The sequence below is a fragment of the Panthera pardus genome, unplaced genomic scaffold, assembly GCF_024362965.1.
Source record: "Panthera pardus isolate Hobbes unplaced genomic scaffold, ASM2436296v1 HiC_scaffold_6, whole genome shotgun sequence".
Lineage (NCBI taxonomy): Eukaryota > Metazoa > Chordata > Mammalia > Carnivora > Felidae > Panthera > Panthera pardus.
This window is the reverse complement of record NW_026526991.1, coordinates 39,692,866-39,699,195: the sequence shown is the minus strand read 5'-3', so window position 1 is coordinate 39,699,195 and position 6,330 is coordinate 39,692,866. Positions and strand designations below refer to the sequence as shown.

Sequence of the window (6,330 nt, the reverse complement as noted above, 5' to 3'; positions counted from 1 at the left end):
AAGAAGATGGCTGTGCCTACAAAAAAGAGAGGGTATTGTCTGTGCTTGCATGTTCCCTTTTATCCCTTTCTTCCACTAGTGTTTGTAGATCATTTTTATTGAGATAGGATAGTAATAGACTTAAGGAAATAAAAGGTGTCACCTAGAAGTCTTGGACTTAGTTACCTAGACTCTTGGAGCTGTCTGCAGTAACTGATGAGATTTTGGATTATTTGCATTTCTGGAGGGAATTGGATGTGCTTGCAATTTTAGGTTAAGCTACCATCAGCACTGAACCCTCCTTCCACTGGTAAAAGAGGAAACAACATATATTTGTTCCACTTCTCATTATGGAAACAGAGAAATGACACCTAGCAGAAGGAAAGGTACATAAAGGTACCTAAGTTCAGCCTTCACTGTCGTATCTGCAATGAATGCTATAAAGATAATAAGATGGTTGGTATTTGTTAAAGTTAGCTCTGACTATGCCCATACATAGGAATATCCTATTTTTTTTTATTTAGTAAGCACACACATATAGGTCTAATTATGGGCCAAGTCCACCTCTCAGTGTTTTATAAATATTAACTCATTTAGGAACTTTTAGTAATCATTGGTGCTCTTTGTTGAATATTCTGGGCTCAGTAAGATTGTACTTCCTGACGTCTTCTGGTAACCAAGTAACCAGTTTTGGCTAGTGAGTTGTAAGTAGAAATGATATGTATCACTTTCAGGCCTTACCCACTAGTTGCCAATATCATACCCTCCAGCCTTCTTTTAATGACCATTTACAATATTCCAGAGATTATCACCTCCCTCAGTCTGGATATAGAAGTCAGGATGACAAAAACATGGAGCTATAACCTAGCCAACCCATAATAAACATGTTCCATGAGCATAAAATGAATTCTTTGTTTTTAAGTTAGTGAGATTTGGAGGAGTTATTACGGGATCATAGCTTTCCCTAACCTAGTACCAACCCCTATGAGGTATAGGTATGGTTTATTCCCATTTACAGAGAAAACTGACCCACTTAAACAAGCTCACACAGTAGGAAGCAGCAGACCCAGAATTCAGGCTCAGTTAAGCTAGCTTCAGAGTCTATACTCTTAACTGAAAGGCTATGCTGCCTCTATAGACTGTCCTTTATAAAGGATAATTTTTGTTCTTTCTGACTTGTATTTTTAGATTTGCTTTGTTCCCATATGTCTTCCAGGATTCTCCATTAGCTACCCATTATTAGTGTAGGCCCTCCAACAAGTTTAACTTTTCTCTCTTAAAATAGCCAGAGTTGTTTTGGTGCTTATAAGCAAGAACCCTGAAAGAAATGTATGTGTGTTTGTTTGTATGATGTTGTTGTTGTTGTTTTAATCTTAAAAGCAACAGGCATTTACTGAAGGAATTTAAGCAGAGGAATACTAGATAGATTAGATAGATAGATAGATCATTAAAAATATATTACAACAAATTGATTAAAAATGTTGATAGAATATCTCAAAGTTTCTAAAAAATTGAGTCATAAGTCTCAGAGAATTTTAAATATTAGAAAAATACAAAATAGTAATACTCTGTTCTCATTGTAATGTTAACTTCAAATAAATCCCAGATCAGACACAGTATACTCTTTCCAATCCTTAGAAATGTTTCTCTAGTGGTATGACTAAGGGAATATATTCTGAAAATCCCACAGAGTTCTTTCCCTATTCACTATTGATTTTAAAGTGTTTTCAAAACTTCTGGTTAAACATTTGGAACTCTATTTTAAAGGTAACAAAAGAAGGTCTGAAAAACTAAGACTGGATTTAACATTTAATAAAGCTGCCAATTGCTTTTCAATTTGGTAGCTGAGAAAATATTTAGACAGTAAATTGAAAGTTTTTATACCTATCATCGAAAAGTGGTGTTTATCTCCAGAATGTCTAAGGTAGAAATATGTCATCACGCAGAGGCCTAAGAAAATGTTTATTTACTGGCTCACATTCAATACCTGTCTCCTAGAAGTTAGAAAATACATGTTGCCAACTTTTGTCTTTCATTGTTTCCATAATTTCCAGACTCCTTAAGTCAGATTTTAAAAATCTGAAAATAATCAAAGCTAAGTAACAATTTCAGCCATTATGCTTGAAAACTACAGAGAAAGTTTTTTATTATTTGTATCTATTGAGCTCTTCCTAGAGAATGTAGGTCTAACGTTACCACACAAAACAATAATTTTTAGTTTTTAGGGTTCCTAAGACGTTAAGACAAATAGAGTACAAAGAACACAATTTTCATTTAGGCCAGATAAAAGACAGAAGCTCTCTTTTTTCCCTTTTTTATAAAAGAGTTGGATATAGCTATGTGTGTATGTTTATTTCGATTTGCTATTGTTTTTTTAATACAATTATTCCAGTTGCAATGACTTCTCCTTTCTATGTGAATAGAGAATATTAATAAAGTTAAGGTCATTGTTCCTAAGTAAGGTTTGCCAGAGGTCAATGCATTTGTTTCATAAAACTACATTTTCACTTAGGAAGAATGCTTGCACTTAGGGAGAATGGAGTAATGAATTAACATATGCAAATCCTATGGCTATTTTTTTTTTTTTTTGGTACATCTTGCCGCATGACCCTATTGTCTTAATCTACTTAAAATGAGCTTTGTCCATTTGTTTAAGGTCTAATAAGATTGCTAAGCAAGGACCTTTGCCTAGCAAGTGCTGTTGGGGATAAAAACCAGGGATGTAGTGAATAAATTTTTGTCATTAACATTGCCTAGTCATGGTATAAATTTTTATCATAAGCTTTTTCCAGTGATTGAGCAGAATGTTCTGGAATTTGCCTGCTGAGATAAAACTGCAGGCTAGAGATGACCTTGGTTTCCCAGGCACGAACGGGTCTGGCAGCTTGGCTACCCAGGACCACTAAGAACTTGAAAGTATCAGCTATTAGAAAGGGGACTGGAAGTAGTCATGAAACAGTATGGTCTAGATCATACTCTTGGAATATAGGTGGGCATGGCCTGACTCAGAGAGCAGAGTCCCGTCAAGTCTGGAGACCCCAAAAGAATGAATTGACAGTGTCCGTTTAGAATCCAGTACAAAACACCTAACATAGGATCTAAGATGAATTTAGTATTTGTGTACTATATTTTCTCCAACAGTGAATGTGAAAAAACTGGGTTTTATGTTTGTGCTGGGACTTTTACCGTTATTAATCTCAGCATCTGTCTAAATACTTACTAGGTGATTATTACATGGACAAGAATGTCACAATGAAAAGAATAAACATTAGTGTCAAATTAATGTTATCTCTGAAGTCTGTCACTTATACGTTTTCTTAGTCCTTTAAATGAGGGAAGAATAGTCCTTATAATTATATTATTTATTTACCTGAAAGGAACAGGAAGAGCTAAACATATGGTTTAGAATCACAATTAGATGGTTCCTTGCAGTGAGCTCAGTAATCCATGATAATTTGATACAAACTGACATTTGGCTAAAACTGTGACAAGGAAAAAAGCCAATTTTCTTTGGAAAATAAGCGAATAATCTCCTAGAATCCCGAAACTGGGGAAAAGAGGAAATACAGGCTAAAATTTCGATTTGTGGCTGAATAAAAACTTGTAGGTATTATAGCACTTTCCTTCCTCCAGATTTTCAGCAAGCCTATAATTTACAGTAGCCCCTTAGAACCCTTTCTTTTTGCCTTATACACTTGTTTATTTTTCTTGAAAATTTCCCCAGAGACTGCAGACATTTTTCTTAACAGGTGATTTTTCAATGAAATGTCATTTTGGCTTTGTGAGTATCCTTAGTGGCATGTACCAAATGACTCATTTCATTTGTGACCAGAGCCAAATTCAAATTTAATTTATCAGAGGGGACAAGTTAATGTATAACCTATTGTGCCACCTGGCATCCTAAATTAAATTTCCTGAGCTTTTTTTACTGAAAACAGAATCAGGTATATGTTTTGTAAAGGCATTTTCAACTGTCAGCTGGGACTTCAGTCACTTTTATAGTTTTATAATTAATCCATTTGTTATAATTAATAAATAATAAATACCCAGGATTATTAATTTTGAAAATGACAAATGGGTTCTTTAGTTCTATGGAACTGAAATGGCATATGCTCTGAGCATTACAGAAATATGAAAACTTCTCACCTGAACTGTCATTCTAAGTCATATACTAGCTATTGTGCCTGCCTCATGAATGCTATCATAGAGTGAAGTGTTCATTTGAGATTCAAAGTCAAACCAGTTTAATTTCAAAACTCATGTTCTTTCTACCGCATAATGGTAGAGTTATACGTGTTCTGTTGAATCTTAGGAAAAGGGAGAACATTACAGAGTCTAATATAGAAAAGAGAATTTTTCAGACTACTTCAAAATGGCATCTAGACACAAAGCCCTAATAACATTATGTATTAAAAAAAAAAACAACAACAACTGAGGCTGTGTATATACAGAATGCTGAGTTATTAAGGCCACTTGCTGTCCGGAGTAGCCTGTCATGTCACTAAAACACTATAATTATACCACAATATGTGCCCTATAACATTCTACATTCTAGCAGAGATTTTCTTATTCATATCCAAGTATTCAAGATTGTTTTATATGTTTGACTAAGCCCAAATGAGTCCTTTTAAACAGTAAACAAAACATTTTACGTTGATTTGTTTTTTTGAAGGTAAATAAGATATAAATTCACGAATGAAATATTTTCTTCTTATTTCAGAAGCAATTACTACCATTCTTATTCTTAATCAGAGGTTAAGACTACAGACCCTGAATCACATTCAAATCACCACTTCTTATTTGGACAACTTTGGGGAGTAGTATGATCTCTCTGGGCATCTACAGTGGGAATAACAATGATGATAATAACAACTATAACACTGACCTCATTTAGTAATTATGAGAACAGAACAATTTTATTTATGTAAAGAACTTCAGGATCTCTGCTCCTCCCTGTTTGACAGACAGTTGCATCTTCTGGTACAGTGCCAGCCATGTCCCCAAGACATGATGGTGAAGGTCAGAGTAAATAGATTCAGCTGTATCAGGCACCTGGTCACCAGGGCTGCTTTTCACTCTGGCAAAATGGATATTGTCACCATCAGTGACGTCTTCCTTGACCTCAACTACATGATCAACATGTTCCAATATGATGCCACCCACAACAAATTGAACAGCACAATCAAGGCTGAGAATGGGAAATTTGTCATCAATGGAAAACCCATCTCCGTCTTGGAGGAGGGTGATCCCACCAACATCAAATGGCATGATGCTGGTGTTCAGTATGTTGTGGAGTCCACTGGAGTCTTCACCACATGGAAAAGGCTGGGTCTCACTTGAAGGGTGGGGCCAAGAGAGTCATCATCTTGCCCCTTCTGCTGGTGCCATATTTGTGATGGGAGTGAATCATGAGAAGTATGGCCACTACCTCAAGATTGTTGACAATGCCTCTTGTACCACAACTGCTTGGCCCCTCTGATTAAGGTCATCAGTGACACATTTGGCATTGTGGAGGGATACATGACTACAGTCCAGACCATCCCTCCCACCCAGAAAACTGGACAGCCCCTCTGGAAAGCTGTGGCATGATGGCAAAGGTGCTGCTCAGAACATAATCCCTGATTCTACTTGCACTGCCAAGGCTGTAGGCAAGGTCATTCCTGAGTTGAATGGGAAGCTCATTGTCATGACCTTCCAAGCCCCCAACCCCAGTGTATCAGTTGTAGACCTGATGTGCATCCTGGAGAAAGCTGCCAAATATGATGACATGTAGAAGGTGGTGAAGCAGGCATCAGAGGCCCCCTCAAGGGCATCCTGGGCTACATGGAGAATCAGTTTGTCTCCTATAACTTTAACAGTGACACTCATTCTTCTACCTTCGACACTGGGGCTAGCCTAGCTCTCAGTGACCTCTTTGTCAAGCTCATTTCCTGGTATGACAGTGAATTTGGCTATAGCAACCAAGTGGTGGACATTATGGTCCATGTAGCCTCTAAGGAGTAATAGCCCCCTGGACCACCAGTCCCAGTAAGAGAAAGGAAGAGAAAGATTCTCAGCTGCTGGGGAATCTTTACCCCAACTCATCCCCTAACATACTGAGAATCTCATGACCTCTACACAGTTTCCATCCCAGATCCCCTAAAGAAGGGAGGGACTTGGGGAACCCTACTGTGTCATGTACCATCAGTAAAGTATACTGTACCAAAAACAAACTTCAAACAATACTTACAGTTAGTACTCCAAAAACATCGTGTACTACTCTTTGTTGTTAAAGTCTTCATACTTATAGTACCTTATCATGATAGCTTATTTATCTCTAATACTCAAATCTCAATCACTACTATATTTTTC

The 6,330-nt window shown here is 36.8% G+C and overlaps 1 pseudogene; it reads left to right on the top strand.

Moving 5' to 3' along the window:
• The first annotated feature begins 4,989 nt into the window (after window positions 1–4,989).
• Window positions 4,990–5,982, top strand: LOC109270278 (glyceraldehyde-3-phosphate dehydrogenase-like; annotated as a pseudogene).
• The last annotated feature ends 348 nt before the right edge of the window (window positions 5,983–6,330 follow it).